The sequence below is a fragment of the Apteryx mantelli genome, chromosome 3, assembly GCF_036417845.1.
Source record: "Apteryx mantelli isolate bAptMan1 chromosome 3, bAptMan1.hap1, whole genome shotgun sequence".
In the NCBI taxonomy this organism is placed as follows: domain Eukaryota; kingdom Metazoa; phylum Chordata; class Aves; order Apterygiformes; family Apterygidae; genus Apteryx; species Apteryx mantelli.
This window is the reverse complement of record NC_089980.1, coordinates 134644731-134663654: the sequence shown is the minus strand read 5'-3', so window position 1 is coordinate 134663654 and position 18924 is coordinate 134644731. Positions and strand designations below refer to the sequence as shown.

The 18924-nt window shown below is 44.7% G+C and overlaps 1 protein-coding gene across 1 annotated transcript in view; it reads right to left on the bottom strand.

The window, feature by feature from the left end:
• PKHD1 (PKHD1 ciliary IPT domain containing fibrocystin/polyductin) overlaps positions 1-18924 on the bottom strand; it is a 270667-nt gene that overhangs the window by 186417 nt on the left and 65326 nt on the right. The gene's annotated exons all lie outside the window — the stretch shown is intronic.

The window sequence follows — 18924 nt, the reverse complement described above, 5'->3', positions numbered from 1 at the left end:
CATACCTTGTGTACAAAGCAGGTGAATCAGCTCCCCATTCGAGCTCCAAAACCATGGATGAAATGGATAAAATAATATTTTAACAGCATACAATGAAAGACGCACAAGCCCCTTGCAATGCAGCAGAGTATCCGCTGCCTCCCTCCTGCACCTTCTTTTTCCATTTTCAGGCAGATTTCTTTCCGTTTTATGTTTTAAGCTGTTGCCATTGTCAGGCAGCCTGGGGTTGCCTGTGTGTCAGCCGTTGGGGAAACGATCTCTTGGTGCCGGTTTCTCAGCTTGTGTCTGTGACTAGCAGGGCCCAGATACAGCAGCAGCAACTGCAATGACTGAATAAATAACAGTAATACACTTGCACACCAACACAGGCTGGCAAACAAGCCAAAAAGGGACAGGATTATAAATCCTCTATGACCAACTCTTCAATTTTTGGTCTAAGTTTCGTAAATAAAAATCATCCTGTTATCATAACACATTTATCTGGGGACTTTTTTTATTCCCCCACATGAAATTCAAAGTAATCTTTGGGTTTTAAAGGGTTGAGAAACTCTTTTTTAGACACAGTATAGCTCATTCGATCTCATATACTTTGTGATGATGTTCTAATTTGTTTGGTTAGGTGGGTTTTTTTTGTTGTTTATTTTGTTTTAAGAGTAAAGTCCCAATAGAAGGACACTAACAGCCATTAAAGACACAAAGACAACAGCCTTCATCTGCTGATCACAAAAAAAGACAAAAATTTCAAACCAAGAAATAATGGTGGAGTTGACAAGCAAGGACTTTGCTCGCCGCTATGCTCAACCCTGTCTCTTTCTCCAGGCTGCGGGTTTCAGCTCCGGGCTCTCCAAGATGCGGCCGTGGAGTGAAATCTGAAGGCAGCCAGGTGTCCCCGTTCACCAGCAGCAGCAGCCAGCCTTATTCCTCCTCCGGTTGTATCTGCCAAGGTGCAAAGCACAACGCTGCTCCTGCACCGCAATAATCATCTCGCCACCCTGCTTTCCTGGCTAGGAGACTGCTGTCCCTGTCTCCTCCTACGATCCCCAGCAGGAGGAAAGCGCAGCTTTAAGTAACGCCGTCGTTACCCCTCCCGGCTCGCACGGTGGTGGGCGAGCGAAGGTTTTGAGCGCCACGGAGCGACTGGCGCGCACGGGGTAGCCTTCTCCCTGCCGCTGACAGATTGCCATTTAACCAGCAAGCACGGGGAGCAAGCGTCGCTGCTCGCCGTCACCGCGGAGAGACAAGGTTAACATTTTAAGTGATGGAGCGCGGCGTGTATTTCCCCGTGCCGTAGACCCGGGACTCCACGCCACGTTCGAAAACACTTTAATTTCAGTGATGGATACACGGAGCTCACTTTCCGGGCTGTGAACTCGTGACAGCTCCTCAGTTTAATACATCAGGAAAAGATTTATACCCCCACCCAACTCCCTTCCACCTGAAGGAAGAAAAAATATATATTTGGAGGAAACAAAGGAGGAGGGGAGGTATTTTATTACCCTGGATATCTTTTACAAGGGAAGTATTTTCAGCCATCTGCTCTAATTATTCCTCCTGTATTGGCCACCATCTTCATGCAACAATAGAAATAATTATCTCCTCGAGCGCAAAAAAAATAAAAAAAATTACAGGAACAAACAAAAGTTGATTATTTTTACCTTCCAGGGAAAAAAGAAACAACAAGCTACTTCCTAATGAAGGAGCAATTAGAAAGGTGGGTAGAACATCCATAATTAGAAAAGACAAATTGGTGTGGGCTCCTCCCTTTTACACATAGTTGAAAAAGACACAAAATCATGTTATTTTCTACAGTTAGTGGGGTTAGTGTACAAGGTGGTGCCTAGTGCCCAGATGAGCTGAATCTGTCTCTTGGTACAATCCCCTGCCACTCTTGATTTTAGCACCTCTAACCCAAGATGCACCTGTGCCAAATTAACTGAGAAACACTCATCACAACTGTAAAGTCACAAAATTTCAAGTGTCATGGATAGGTCCTCCTCTGCACAGCCCATGTACCTGACACAAGTGTTCATAGGACAGTCCTTCATCCTGCTCTTATAAGAGCGGACTCCTGTGTGCAGTACATCATGCCAAGAACACAGGAAGTGTCCTTTGTTGGATAAGAATCAAAAGGAAAAAAAGGAATTTTTCAGTCTTGCTTTCATTCCTGACAGCATACAAGGAGTGTCTAAAAAAACAGAATGAATGCATACATAACAGCATCATGGGAAAGAGGGACAGGGACTTCCCGAGGAGGAGAGTAAATATCTTCCATTTTACAAAACCAGTACGGACAACAAAACAAGCACTATCTTTACCAACAATGCAGTGCAACACCTTTCGGTGTACACACATGTATTTAGACACTCAGTGAGAGAAAGAGAAAGCTCCTACAAATTAGTATAATTTAGTCAACTGTGCTATGAAATCAAAGAATGGCCATATCAAAGCTGCTCTTAACTGATAATGAATGCAGATGTTCCCAAAGCTCCTCCAAAGATTCCCAAAATAGGAGTGCCATATAATGCTCATTACAGGAGTTCAAAAAAAAAAAAAAAAAAGGACAGAGAAGAGCTGCAGACCTGCAAGGTGTGAACCATCCATTCTCTACACTAGGTGATTTCCCCTTCCAAAAAGGCCCATTTTCACTAAGAAAAAGCAAACAGGGCTGAGATTAGCCATTACGAATTTCTGTGGGGTCTCTTTTGCCCAGAGAAGGATTTCAGAGAAGCTGCCACCACACATTAGCTGTAGTAGCCTGTATTGAGTTTCTTTGGAAACAAGAAAGCCTAAACCATCTAGTAGATCTTTCAATATGATCAGCAATCTATTAAAGGAATTTCATTCACATGCACTTCATTACAGTCCTTCAGCTTTGCCATTGTACAAGGCATTTCCAAGGAAATAGGCTGGAACTGAGGAACTGGAAGGAAAGGAAAGGAGAACTTCCAGAGAAGCTTGCAATGGATAGTCTACTTCCATCCTAAAGAGGACGTTGGCACTAACTGCCTCGACAAAGTAGTGAAGAATTTTACTAACAAATCAGAGGCATGAATGGAAGTTCAACCTCCAACACATGACATGGCGGAGACCACCTGTGGTTAACCCATATGAGCAGACACTGGCAACCAAACTGGGAAGCAAAGATAGGGAGAGAATGGGACCATCTTCTTCCAATAACTCAAGAAGAAAATGATACTTAAAATTGTGGGAATGATTGCAGTCAAGTCACAGGTGACTGTGCATGCTAAGAAAGTAGCCATACATAAATTAAAGACCAGAGAGAAGGAAAGATATCTAGAGAACTATACAATGGGGAAAAAATGAATCATTTATGTGAAAAGACAACATTATTTTCAAGCAGAATGGGAATAGTATTGTACCTATTAATCAATGAAGGTTGGAAATTATCAGAATACTTCTGACTATCAGGGCAGTGAGAATCTATAGGAATTTTCCAGATGCAGCAGGAAACCAAACTGGATTTAAGATAGAGCTCATTCCTTTATGAATTAGTACACTTGGCATGATTGCCTGTGATAGAACAGGCCTGGACCATGATCCAACAACCTTTTTCCAAGGCTATGACATGATATTTTTATGATTACCTGCATCATCTATTGCTGCCTAACTTCTCTCTACCTCAGATCTCCAACTCTAAAATGTAGGTGGTGTTATCCTACCTCAAGAGTCCTACCTCCTACCACCACATAGTAGTTCCTTCAATAATGATTCCCAGAAGTGTTGACACAACATGGATCAGGGCTGCTAGCTGAGACTGTCTGTCTCACTCCTTGTACCCTGAATTAAAAATCAAGATTTTTTTTTTAAATTTTGACTGTCCTGCAGGAATCTTTCTGACTTCTGCTGAGTTGCACAAGCACAAGAAGGGAAGAATCTGGCTGGCCATGTTCTCTATGGGACTGATGAATGACCCTAGTCTCTCTCCAACTATTACAGGATAAATCTGTTTACACACAAAAAATTGACCTGGGCCAGTGAGGTGGGACTAGAACCAGGAAACTGGCACGTCCCAAAGGTAAAAATACATTTGCAGCCAACAGCATTAGTAACTCAAGACCATAAACAAGCCACGCTGTCATTAATTACTGAGACAGGGGCAGCCGCAAAAGCAGTAAGAAGACCCAAAAGCCAACTGTAAATAGTTCGACTAGCTGATTAGTTTGGAAAAATAATGAGTGGGCAGTTTCGGAGGTCAGAGCCCATGGCACAAGTCAGTCTCAGGCCAATTTGCAACTGGACAATGGCATGAGAAAGAACTTAATTCCTGTTTAAAATAACCCCAGCAAAATCACTCAAAAAACAACCACCAAGAAAAGGCTTTTCCAGCAGGGGAGTAATCACTGCAATTTCCAAGCACAGAAGGTAAGGCTCTTTGCACCAGAGGTATTTAATTAAGGACACGGAATATTAGTTTGATCTAATGGTGCTTTCACAGGGAGGGCACTGAAAAGACATCGCTGTAGAGCAGCGTGTATGTCCTAGATATAGAGCGAGTCAACTTTCTATATGGCCAGCCAGGCAACAAAGCTCACCTGAATACAGGTAGGTTATCAAGAAATGGTGGGATATGAGCAGTATTAAGGCACACCACAATGAAACAAACCACGAGAGTCATTGGAAGGTCCAGGTCTATTTACCATACTCCTGTGATTCCCAAAGTATCGTCCTCAGGTGTCTTAGGGTCTTTTGAGGGTTATGTTGGGAGGTTGATCTTAGAATGAGAAATCTCAATTTCAGATAGAAGGAAATCACCCTGGAAGCAGAGGAAACACTTTGCAGCAGGGGACAGTTTTCCTATTATAGCAAAATCTCCCTATGGCTGCTGGAAAAGGAAAGGGTATCTGGGCTATGCTGGAAGAGAAGAGGACCAAAGGGCCAACACAGAGTCAACCTTTGGTGCCCAGACGTCTCAGCCAGCTACCAGAGAAAAATGCTGAGACTTGTGAGAAGAGGTGGGGAGTGCCCAAGCCTGGGTAGGAACGTCAGGACCAGATGGGCTCATACTGGAAAATGTTTTGGAAGTCACTGAATTAGAGACAAGATACAACAGTAGAGGCAGTCATGTTAGACTCTTCCATACTTTTAGTGAGGATGCACAGCTGATGGAACATGCTGTCCCTGGTGAAATGAACAGGAAAATTCCCACTTGCTTCAAAAAAATGGGATCTTATCTTTTGGTGCCTTAGTTCAGCATCTTACAGAAAGCGATAGAGGAGCTCTGTTTCACAGGAGACAATTTACCCTTAAGTAACTGATTGCTAATTCACAAGAATTTTCCTAATATTCATTTATGGCCTAATATTCAGAGACAGTTTATTTCCATGAAAACTTCCTCAGTGCATTGTTTTAATCACAAACCTCACTCACATGAAAATGCTGTACATATAAACACATCAAGCAATTCAGTGTGATCTTCCAGTTTAGATACAACTTAACTGATTTTCCCTTTCCAGAGCGCAGTTAAAGGACACATGGAGTTTACACATTGCTTTAAATCAGTGATTGCTCAAAGGATGAAGGCTTCTGAGACAAACTAACAACAGCAATTTAATGGTAATGAGCAAATTGCAAGATCAAGTTGTTTACACAAGTGGAATAACCCAAGCCTGGTGGCTGTGCCGGACTTTGCAGTATGTACTATGCAAACACTATCGCACAGCTGAATGATCCCGACTAACCTGAGAGCAAATACTGCAAATACAAATATTAACTTAAGCACCTTCCAGCCACCTGCAAGAAAACACATCAAATTATGTGTCTACAGCAAGGAGGATTTCTGAATGAGCTCTACAGTAAACAGGTGGGCCATGAGTTTAATTCACCCCAGCAGTGTTGGTGGAGACCTGCTGATGACAGGGCTTTTTTTGAATCATGCAGACCCAAAACAGCTGCAAGGAAAAAAGGTGGATGGGAGGTTGGAGCACTGGTGTGGATCCAGGACTTGCCAGCCCTTGACTTTCACACGGCTCCTATGGGGACACAGGTAACACAAGTGAACTGAGGCACATCTCTTTCCTCTGCAAACCTAATTTGCAATGATGTTGCAGTGATTTACCAGGCTAAGACTGAAAAGTGCTTTGACAATGAAAAGTGCTACATGAAGGCTATGACCTGGTATGTCCTGTGCAGAAGGTAAAGCAAACAGCAAAACCACACAACCCGAGGACAAAAACCCAATACTGTCACATGCACATCCATGTCCCTCCAGCCAGAGCCGCAGGGCCATAAGTGACTAACTCAACATCGTCCTCCTATTCTTCTATCATGATAATTTTGTACTATCGCGTTAAGGGGTTCAGGCACCCCTCTGAACAGTACTTCATTATAGTCACAGTATTGTTCCACTGAAGCATCTATTACCACTGGGAACATTTTATGCAGCACCTAACTGAAAGATATGAGGATTTACAGGTGTGACTATTGTCCTGTCTCCTGTATATCCTCTCTTTCTCAAACAAATAGGATGGTACTTTGCCCAGCTGTAGCACCTTCCATCCACAGACCCCCCAAAACCTGATGGAAAGAAAAACCTACTAGGAGAATTATGAGTTGCAACCCCTGTTTTGCTGAATGGAAAACTGAGGTGCTTGCTGATAACTGGTTAGCAGGAGAACATTGCTCTATTATCTTGCAAGGAAAATGCATGGATGACTGCACCATGTTTGGTTTCTGCTGAATCACTGCAACAGCTTCATCAAAACATTTTGCCTGTTTATTTCCACCTGTTTAAAATGTATTTTTAAAGTAGATTCCAGGTTTCAGTGGGAGGACCTGGATGGCACCATCTATCTCAGGCTAGGGTCTAATGCAGATCAACAGTGCTAAGTTATTACTCTCTGAAATCTGCACCCCTGCTCCAGTGCAGTGCCATCTGTAGAGGTAGGGAAGTTACTAAAATCTTCTGTTTATCTGTCAGAAGTCCTAAAAGATGTAAGAGATCTAACCGTTTTGGCATGCTTTTATAAGAACAATCCCCTTCAGCATGTGGAGCCAGAATCTGCCATCCAGCTACTGAGCACCACCAAAAACACCCCTATGAACTTCACCTAAAGGGTATAGTGTTTGCATGGCAAATGCAAGACAGCAGATCAGAATCTGGCCCTTAAAGCTGTCTCTGAATTGCAGGGATAAGAGCAGGTGGGACGCCTCCGGTGGTGAGCCTGCCTGACTTTTAGCTCAGAGCATCCGCCACGCTCCTCAGACAGGCTGCGTTCAGGGCATCTGCACTTGGCCAGGCAGACCCAGTTCCCCTTAGAGAGTGCTCAGACTGGGTCTGTCTCGAAGCCCAGGTTTGCAAGGAGAGAGCACAGGCAATAGCCCGGTGTGGACATGAGAAGGGACTTGAACAACTACTTAGCACTGCCAATTTTCTAAAGTTGCATCATTGCTCCTCACTTATAAGGGTGCAGGACTTGGGACTTCCCGCTGTCAGTGAGACCTTCCTGCTCCTGCAGGGCTGAGCGACAGCCAGCAGCAGTCCCGCTGGCAGACGTCTGAGATCAAGGCTGAAGAGTAGTATTGGGGAAGCCTGCACTGCCCTTTCAATCCTGTACCTGCCCAGCAGGGAGAGGGTTTCACTCTGCAAGGCTGTTATTTCAGTAATGCAAGGGTTTTAAAGCGACTTGGCCTAATCTGCGAGCTTTCAGAGTCCGCTTTCAAATGCAAGGTCCTGTTTAGTTTTAGCACATCAACAACATGCTTTCTTAGCCTATCTGTATGCATTATCTACTGCTGTAATGTATCATGTACTGAACTACAGCATCATTACAGGTAAGTGCTCAGGTTTAAATGCAAACATAATTGCATAATGTGGTACAGCCAGGAAGAATAATGCAGGAAATAGAGCCAGCTCCATCTGATAGTGCAATCTGACTGGAACGCTGACCGTTGGGATCAAACACGCAGCCCAGATGGGGCAACCAAGAATAAAAGTGCTTTGTGGTATCTTTATTGTCATCATCAGAAACACTTATCTGCCAGAAAGGTAAAAAGGTGAAGATGGGACTCTTACAGAAAAGGTCACATAAACAATAGGATAACGTGGGGTTGCGATAGCTGGGAAGATGTCACGCCTTAGCAAAGGCTACAATAGCACTTTCACTTCAAGCTGAATTTTCCAAGCCCTAATGGGAACTTGAGCATTAAATGGCATTTAGAAGGATGGGGACACCCATCGTATTTCCCTGAAGCTAAGGATATCTATTTAATTGTAATAAGTCCAGCTAAAGCCTAGGATCCTACTGTGCAATTAGCTGTACAAACAATATAGGAGACAGTTCCTGACCCAAAAGACCTACCAAACAACAGCATATCTACAGCAGAAATATGTATTAGTTTAACGAAGTGATCTAGTTAAAATTAGAATCGCTTCCTAATGTACTTCTCTCTCTTTAATCCTTTTTTTCAATTGATTGAGTTCACAGCGGCATCTGATCGGCAATTTCTGCAGGGACGCAGGCAGCACCACGGCATAAGCCTGGATGGAGCTGAAGTTAGTGCACTGCACTGAGTACTGAACCGCTACGCCACGAACGACTGTGCCTCAGCCGAAGAGCAGCATCACACAGCTGTGGGACAGTAACCTCTTAGACCACTCCTGCCCTTTCAAGAGATTTTAGCCCAAATTAATTTGAACGAGGCAGCACGATAAAGAGAGTAGCGTGAGAGAGAGCCTCGCGACCAGCAGGCTGCGCGCTGAACTGAGAGGCCTTTGAGGAAGAAAGCACAAACTGCTGCTGTTTGAGCTCTAAAGCCATCCCTCTGCCATTTGGGGCCCGAACAGCTCGTCTTTGTTGGGAGCGCGGATTCCCTGAAATAACATAGGCCCCACGGCTTTCGCTGTCTGCCCTCCCACACACGCATTCATCTGGCTGTTAATCGTCTGCCAGGACACGAAATCCAGGGTCCCTTTCCCAAGGACTCTCGCCGGCACAGCCTTACCCCAGTGTCTGAATGCGTTCAAGTGCTTACGGATGCACAGAGGTGCCTAGTGGTGTTTTCCAAAGGCACATTTGATTTCGGGGAGAGCCCAGCATCTTACTAGGGTGCACATCCTGATGAGGGTGCACACGTAGTGGAGGTAAAGTGCCTCGGTCCAGACATTTCTGCAGCATTTCCTGAGCCACCTCAACTTTGTCCCCACTTTTTTCTCCAGCGACTCCATCCTCAGACTCTCCCCCTTGCCAAGCGGGCTCCCAAGAAGGCAGACCAGTGCAATGCCAGCTGTCCATGGACCTCTTTGCACCAGTCCATTTGGTGCAGAGGGGTTTGAGACAACAAGGAGCAACATCCCGAATCCCAGGAAGAGGAAAACCAGAGGAAGACAGACCTCTGGGTGAGTCATCTCTATGACTAATACAGAATTGCTCCTTGCCAGTGGTTTCATACCTCTTTATCCAGCTCTGCATGGGTCAGCCTGAACATCTAAATCTCCCTGCAGGCCCACTGAGGGCTTCCTGGGGAGCAGTCCTCAACACAGAAAACAAAAACCGCATCTCCACTCACTAAGCGCAGGCTAAGGCAGGAAGAAAAAGGCAAATGGGCAAAAAGGAGCAAGTGAACTAGGAAGAGAGAGAACGAGAGGGAGTGAAAGAGCAAGAAAAAGTGTGTGAAAGAGAGAGAACTGGAGTCCCTATGTGGGCAAAACTGAGCCTGAACCTTGACCAGAATCACAGACCCAAAGAAGAAGTGTGAAAGCAGGGAAATAAATCAATAAGCAAAACGGCAATCTCTTTCCTTAACTTTATATGAGGAAGTCAAATTTACTGAGCTCCTCGCAAGCTGTCTTTGGCTAAAATCACCGCTAATGAGCTCTGACATCTGAAATTTAACTGGATATGAGCTAACAGCTCCCAGCCCTGCGCCACCCATGAAGTTCACTGGGAATATTTTGTTAAAGCCGTAGACCGGCTAACTGCCTCTTTATTGAAAAGACGCAGCGTTCGCGGGAAAGTGTTTATAGCGCCCGCTTCACCTGATGCTTCCCGGCCCAGGGACGTCTGCTTTTCTTCACGGGGCCCGCAGAGCCCTCCGTCGCCTCCGCTCCTTCCCGTCACTACTGTAATTGTTGGCTCGTTTTTACGAGGTAGCCTTACGATCCCTTAATGAAGTACTTTGCTCCGCAGTTGTTTACAAGGACAGGTTGGAAACGAGGGGCTTCCACGCACGGCGCTGCCGATTAGGGAAAGGTACCCAGCATTTAGCAAGCAGTTTGTTAAGGCAGTCTAGCACCTGGTTATTATGGACTCGTCGCGAAAACAGCCTGTTTTTACTGACAATCACATAAAATTAACCCTTTCCTTAAAGAGAGAACAAAGGCTTTAGCAGATTAATTTTGGAACAGTTGTTTAACTCCCTGTTTTTTCCCCCTCTTGCTACAGCAGTTTTTCAATTAACACTTTCTGAATGAAAATAGCACAGCAATTCATTCATCCTCCAACCATACGCCTAGGTCACATCATTTAATTTGGGTAAGAGTTTGCCATGGTGCCAGCAGTAACAAAAAGGAAAAAAATCAGACCTTTTTTAAAAGGTTTTTTCCCCATGCTCTGTCCAAGGCTTCCGCGCATTTCTTGGGATGGGATGGGAAGCCTGATCTTGCGCTCAGGGCTGGGATATGCAGGGCTCTCAAGGCCAGGCCAGGTACCAAACTCAGCGCTGCAAAGCCACCTCCCTGCAGTAGTGACAGTTGTACCTCAGCATCATCTTACACCAAACGTCATGAACGATGGAGGCGTTATGCTGCACTCAGGTATAAATTGCAGCCTGGTGGAAAACGTTGTAGATGCAGAAGGAGGAGGAGAGCCTGGTCCTCTACAACACGTGACTGATGCTAACCAGGCCGCTTGTATTACCGGCACTAATCCTGCCAGTGTTGACTCGCGTGAGTAAAAGTCCCACAGAACTCAATGGGTTTGTATATATGCATAAGTTTATCTCCTAAGTGTCTGTGGACAAACTACCCGTATACAGGAGCAACTTGCAGGACTATGGAGCTACCACACCACCCAACACATGCTGACGCTTGTGCATAGGCTCAGTGTTTTGCAAGATTAAAGCTGATCAGTTTTAATGTGGATGAGGCAAACTCTCATTGGTGTTATATTATACTATTATATTATTATATATTAATTATATAATAGTTATAGATGCTATTATATTATATTAAACTCTCCCAGATTTCAAAACAGGGTAACCACATGCCCAGCCCTTGCTAACTCTTGAACGAGGCCCCAGAAACATTTGGGAGAGGGTTCAAGGTAGCCGGAGTGCTTCTAGGTCAGCCTAACCACCTGCCCCACACCCAGCAGAAAATCCCTCTCTGCACCATCAGGTCCACGTTATTGATTACTAAGGGATTAGGGAGAGGACACGAAGTCGGCTGCTGATGCAGAGTCCCACGTTAGAGATGCAAGGGCTGCCCGAAAGAGCTGCTCTTTAACCCGTATCACCCCTAAGGGGGAGGCAAGACCCTTCCTCTCCTTTTTTTAGATCAAGCAAGGCTCCAACACAGGAGAGGAGCAAGTCCAGGCTATGCCTGTCTCCAAGGAGCGCAGCCCTTTTCCTGATGAATTTGAGATGGAGATGGAGAAAGCTTCCCTCCAAATTCACCCAGAGCCCGAGGCCGTGCACCCCAGCACCTTCACCCAAACTGAGTAATTCAGGATCGGGTCACAGACTGAGGATCAGAGCCGCGCTTTCTAATGCCAGCGATCCTTCCCCCTAAAATTGCCTAAACGCTGAAGGAGTCAATTAGAGTCTCTGTCATAATTAAACAGGAAAGTGGCAGCAAGACTCTGTGCAAGAGCCTGGGAGCAAACAGCAAGAAAATTTGCCCGCAGTCCCTCAGGAAGGCTTCCCCGCACCCTCCTGACCTTAATTCAAGCCTTCGCTTTCTGACGGAAGGGAAAAGCTTTGCTTTCTGTTCCCAGGAGGAGCGCCTTCGAAATGACAGTTTTCAGTCTGAATCCACATTTCTTTAAAGGGTGGGGAGCAAGGGATGAACAGAGGGGGACAAAGGAAAGCAGTTCTCTCATCAAATGGAGCCAAGTTAAATTCCGATTTCACATTGGTCTGCTTAAATTCAAGTGGAAAGGCTTCTGCTTCATTGTGCTTCAGGTTACGGGAGATTGGCAACCCGTCCTGGAAGTAGCATCCAGCATGAGCAATGGGGGAAAGGATGGCTCCCTGAACAGGCACCTGCAATTTAGGGACCGGTGTTTCAGAGACACTCGAAAAATGGCGGGATGACAAAAAAGGGGCCATTCAAAATGGAAAGAAAAAGCATGTTACAGTTCAGCCTCTGATTTTCATTCTCACAGGAGGAGAGGAAAGAGTTAAAAACCTCAAATCAGGAGGCAAAAAGTTGCAGCAAAAAAGAAACAAAAAACAAAAAAGAAACAAAAACCCATACCACCAGCACATCTCCTAAATTTCCCATTGCAGCCCAAGGCCCATCCCATTAAAAAAAAATAAAAAATAGAAAAAGAGAGTGGAAGAAAGGGAAGCAATTTTGCTTATCCTTTCCCCACACACCTAGCAGCCACTTTTTTTATTTTTATTATTTATTTATTTACCACCCCGTTTCGGAGCAAGGCCCTTATTTTCTCATTTAGTCCAACAGAGATTGTCCTCCTGGAATGACCTTTTTTTCTTTCTCTCTCTCCTTCTCTCCCTCTTCCTCCCCCCTCCTCCTCACTGCCTCCAGGCCATTGCCCTCGTGCCAGTAACTAGATAACACACTCTATCAGAGATTTTTTAAAAAATCATTGCAAAGGCACTAGGGCTGATAGTGGCATCAATCCTAGCCTGACACAGGCTCGGGTCAACCATTTATCTCTTCACATTGCCTGTGGTTACTGTGGAGGCCATCTTGGTTCTCTACATCTTAACAACCTTGCAGATGGTACCTCTGTCTGCCCTGACAGCATCCGCACCCCAAGACTGCCTTTTGCTTTAATTTTATTAATTCGTTATGGACTCCTCCACTTCCTTGCTGCGAGGCTTGCAAATCTGGGTTGGTTTAGCTGCGTTCCCCCCGCATCCACCCCAAAACACTGTGACCAAGTGGGTTAAGAAATAAGGAATTCAAAGAAGCAAAAGTGGGATGGCTGCACTGTTAAAAGTGCATATATACAAAATATATATACACAGTACTTTAGGCAATGAGGATTTTCCCCTAGCCTTACTCCCGAGTCCCCATACTGTCTGACATTGCCAGTTTTGGCTATTTACACTGCCAAAGCACCCAGGAGCCATAACCAAAGCCCAAGACACCGTAATGGCAGGTGCTGTCAGAAGAGGATCCCCCTAATAAGCCGCAGTCAAAGCAAACCATTCCCTCAGTCCCAGCTAGATGTGATTACTATGGCCAGATGAAGGGATTTGGGGTGCTACACATCTGGAGGGAAGCACAGGAATAAAATATCATAGTAATTGCTCTCCTAGGAGTCGAGGAAAGGGGAGCTGTTTTACTGCCCCTGCAAACAAGCAACATATTAGACCAGAATTCACTGTCACTTCCGACGTAAACGTTGCCTCATCAAGGCAATGACGGCGAGGAGGAAACACCGCTCCAAAGTACCTTTTAACTTGCAGTGACACAGTGTAAACGACACTGCTTCCACCGCACCGAGGGCGAAGAAGCACGAGCCTGAGGGTGGCATCTCCATGGGCAAACAGCGCCAGGGTCCGTTCTCTGGCCCCCGCTCTGACAAGGACGTGTCCACCCTCGTGGGCAGCAGATTTCATTCGTACCTTGCTTGACCACTGTCAAATCTGTGTGTTTTCCTTATGGGCCTTACAGCAAGGGGAGCAATGGAGAAAAAGAGAGGACATTTTCCCATCTCGGCACTGTTAAGTGTTCAAGGAGAAAAGGACAGTGTGGGAGAAGGAGAGCAGATGGAGAGGGATGGTCAGAAGGGAACCAAGGGGAGAGAGGGTAGGAATGAGAGGATGTTTAGGACTGTACCAAATTCTGAAGGCACGGAAAGAAGCTTGAAACGCGATACCAATGAAAAAATTCCCTTTTTAAGCCTATGGTACCTATAAACATATCTGACCATAAGCTGGGAAGCCTGCGCATGTCTGCAAGGAGGGGCACCTAAGTTTGAGGCTCTCACCCTCAAAATACAACCATCAGAAATTACGTGACATGAGAACGGCACAAAAACAAGAATGGAAGAGCAGCACACATCTACCATGCAGAGCACAAAGAGCCCGCTGGACCTGCAGGAGAGAGTCACCTCCCAGCACCTGTCACCTTCACAGTCATCTTCACATGGTCTGGAGCTTCAGCAACAGAGCTGCTGCGGAAAATAAAGTCACAGCGTTTTGTGTCCAGAGTGCTCTGCGCTTCAGGAAAGCCTTTTATGCTCCCCAGAACTCTGTCTAGGATTTGCCATCTATTAAAGTCCCAAATATCTTCAAAAGCTAAAAGTATCTCATCTCCTTCTTCACCCTCCAAATTTTGTTGTATCCAGAGCACTGGTAAATGGAGAAAATGAAAGCAAGAAGGAAGGAAAGGAGCAGCTCTGAGGATCTACAGAGGAGTCCAAGGGATTTGGAGAGCTAGTCCTGATGACATTCAGCAGAAGTTGAACAGCCAGGTCTCTCAGGTGACTACACACATCTCAGACACAGCCTTTACTTTTCTTTTTTTTTTTTTTTTTTTTTTTTTTTGCTTAGAAGTGAAAAAAGCAGTTATCCCAGTATCAATCACTGAGCTAAAAACTCACAGATCCTCAGTACTCTAAGCTACTTCTTAAATCTCAAGACCTTCCCTTAACGCTCTATTTAAAAACAAACTAAAGGAAGCACAGCATACCCAGACAGAGCCATAATCCAGGATGGCATTTTTATCTAGCAAGTTATTTTTTATTAGCCCTCTATTTCTTAATAGGGACCCCTCGAGGGTTGGTTTGTAGAGGATTCACTAGTATACCAGTTCAGCTTCCCTACGATTGACTTAATATACGTGGCATCTGCCCTCCGACAAGCATTATATTACCCATCTGGGCCAGAGGAGGAGGGGGAGTCAGTGCAGGGAAACATTGCTCAAACAGCATGCGTGCATGATGATTAGGTCTGGTCCAGTGATCCGGAATAATAATCTGAAGGCTCACTAAGCATAATAGGTTCGGAAACATCCAAGCCTGGTCAAACCTTCCCGTGAGCATCCTTTACGTGTGTTATCGGCGTGTTTTGCATGTCTCATCAGTGTCACAGCAGCTGACATCTCATTATGCAGCTGAGGTGGAAGTGGACAGGTAGTGATTGAGCATTAGAACTTTTCTTTTTCCTTTTATTATTTAATTCATATCTTCCCATTATTCAGTGTATCATGAAACTGTGAACTAATTAAGTCCTGTGGGATATACAATCATTGCTGGATTTTTTTTTTCCTTTTCTTTCCCCTTCTCCTTTCAGTAGGCTAAATTGCATTATATACTGATATAAAAATAATTCTGCAATTCTTCCTTAGCTAATAACGGAGCAAGTGACAAACACTAACGATGCCAAATGGAACAGTGGGGCAGAGGCCTGCTGCTTATTTCATATGACCTAATTAAGTCATACAGTGGTAACCACTTCAAACACAAAGTGAGGCAAGTTTCAGTTTCTAAAGAAACTCATAAAAAGACATTTTGGGGGGGATATTCAAGCACCTGATCCCAGGCAAAGGCCGAGTCAGTAAAGTAAGGGACAAAACTTGAGGTGATGGATACAGCCTCACCTTCAATGGAAATGCAGCTATTTTCCTCCACTGAGGATCACGCCTAAGAGTTCTCAAAGGAGTTCAACTGAAGAGCAAATTCAAGTAATTGGCCTATGAGAGAAGCCTCTACATACCACGCGCAACACAAAGGACAGCCAGCTTTTTCAAAGATACTTTCTAATTTTGGGTGACAGCTACAGCCCAAGTTTCAAGCAAAGGCAGGTTGAAATAAGAGGTGGAAGAACTTACTTTCTTGAAAAATTAAACGGGCAGATCATCCAAAAGTTAAAGCATCTAGAGTTAAACTCTCAATTTGCATTTAAATAGATCTTCATATGCATTTATCAGAAAAAAAAAAGCAGAGTCAAAGAAATTTAAAAGAAAATGCAGCTATCGGGAGTTTGTATCTAGGTACAGTGAACCTCTAGTACCTGGAGTTTACACATATCCAAGACAATTAAAACCAGTTCAGAGAACAAACACCTCATTAACTCACACAGAAGGAACGCATGCGGTGTTTGCTAATCTCTGCAGATAATTTTGGTGTCCCTGGCTCCCACGTGTATGTGCAATTTACACAGGCAGTGAGGGAACACCATGGGAATGCACATAATATATTTGGGATATGACCTGAAAAACGGAGGAATGTGTCTGTCTGGCAACAGTTTGATATTCAAAACCAAACTAGCATAGCTGAGCCTGATTCCTGGATGAGTTACATTAGCTATTTAATGCAATTTTCAGTAAAGCTGACACACAGATCAAGAGTTAATTCATGGGCTAATCCAGTCACTATCTGGATACTGTTCTGCAGATTCAGGCAAGAGAAAAATGGGCTATTTCCAGTGCAAAGCTCCTTCTAGTCAAAGAAGGCAGATCTAGCTGGCAAACATGTCTCTGCCACTTGCTGTGCACTAGGACCCTTGCTTATGGATTTCTCTTCAATGTGCCTAGGTTTTGCCTGTGACAAGGGATAACGGAGCTGCTGAAAGCATCGTAGAAACATAGACCTGGAAGAGATCACCATGTCACCTGAGTTCAGCTCCCTACTACTGCAGGTATCCTGTCACCTAGTCTCTCTCATACACCCACTGTGCTCCCTCCCAAAGCTCTCTGGAGCCTTCTGCCTGGTGTTCTCCCACCAGAGGTTTGCTGCAAAACCTTGTCACACTCCCAGTCTGCATTCTTCTCATTTCCACCCCACACCTAGGCATGGATGCTTTATACCCAAATCCCAGACGATCATGGTATTATCTTCTCTATTATATTAAGAACTAGCCTCACTTCGCATTGGGTGTTTTATAAAGACAGAAGAAAATATGTCCTCACCCTAAAGCTTGCACCCCTTAGATTCAAATTCCAAAAATTGACCTTTAGAGGTTTTTTTGCTTTTCTGCTCTTAACCAAAATTGTTCTCTTTTCTTGCCTCCATGCTCCTGATAACAAAGCCTCATTTGTGCTTTTGCCAGCCTTTCTGTGATGCTTCTTTTCACTTCCAACACCGTCCTGGAGCTAATCCAGGGAGGCCTTACTCATCCCTACCCAAAGCCTCCCACAAAGCCCAGCCGTGCTAAGATACTGATGACTTGTTGGCCTGCCTGAGCATCATTCAGCTGGCAGAAAAGCGAGCAGAAAATGAAACAACTGACTGGTGTAGCTATATATGCTGACAGCAGCTAAGGATCAAGCCCAGTCTTTACGAACTGCTTTGAGATCCTTGAGTGAGAGTGCAACACAAGTGTTATTATAAAGAGATGCAGTCCCATTACTTGTACGCTGAGTTGTGTTGCCTGTTAATAGCACCATTATCCTAAGGCACGTGGTGCTATTAATGCATTTCGCTGCTTGGTGCTGAACCTGGGGACCATTATTTCCACTGGAAAGGTAAGGCCAGTTCACATGACATGATTTAAACCTCTACAGTGAAGCAGCGTATGCGGCACCAAGTCGTAAATCTTAACAGGATGCTGTCAGCTAGAAAGGGACCAAAATTGAAACCATTTATCTGAACTCCCCATTCATCCACCTCTGTTCACCCAGGCCAGTTTTGGGAAGAGGGATAAAATGATTCCAAATACCCTCTGGGTTCATTAAGCAGAAGTCAATCCCGAATCTGAAAGCACTGCTGGTTTTGTCATGCTTCCCCTTCATTCATTCATTCAGGACACCTAGGACCTCATTGATTTTCCCCACATTGTGCTGAGCAACCAGGGAGAAACCTCACAACATTGTCCTATTCTTGCTGCCAACTGAGCCCAAACAAACAAACAAACAAACAAACAAAAAAAACCCTATCTTCGTCTCCTTGTTGAGGCTACAGGACCCAGGATACACCCAAGCCGTTCAGACTGCAGCCAACAGGAGGTTATGGATCCTATATGCTGGGCTACGTAGATAGGGATGCCCTTAGCACATTTGGGAGAGAAAACTTACAGGAAAGGAGTAGTTACCATTTGATCTGATACCGGCCTAATCACTTCCTTTTGCTGGCCTCCTGCAGCGGTTAAATAATAATTTTTTGACTTGTTTTTCCCCCTTAGCCATGAATGTTTCTGGTAGCACAACTAGCAGTGCTGACGAGCAAATAAGCCCACAGAAAAGGAGTCAGCCTACACTGTGCAGAGCACAAGAAAGCCAGGAAATCACGAAGGTTGGCAGCACTAATAGGGAAAAGGCTATATGTGACATTTCTTTACAGGCCAAGGACAGACTTAAAATATTGGGTGGGGTTTTGTTTGTTTGTTTGTTTGTTTTTTTATTAATAAAATGGTAGAAAGCAGTTGTATTTTAGGAGACTCGGCTGCAATGCTAACAGGCATTTAAAATATGCATACAGGGCAAATTCAGAAACTCCTGGCTGAGTAAAAACTTCAGAATTTGGTGTTAGAGACACACCAAAATTACTTTGCCAGGACACTGCAGTTACTTCTGGGGTGGGGAGCAGGTAAGGAAACTTCACTGCAGATATCAGAGTTAAAAATTACCATGACATCTTTAACATCAATCCTGAGCAAACAAGACTTCAGTTTCCTAGGTCTCATCCATACCAAGACGACTGCATGATAATTTGCCTTGCTAGATAAAGGACAACATTTATTCTGACAAGTCAGGTGTCTAACTCATCCCACTGGTGGTTTCATTTATGCAGTAGGGTTACACCAACTTCCCAGGAGGTGCTCGTTCAGGGG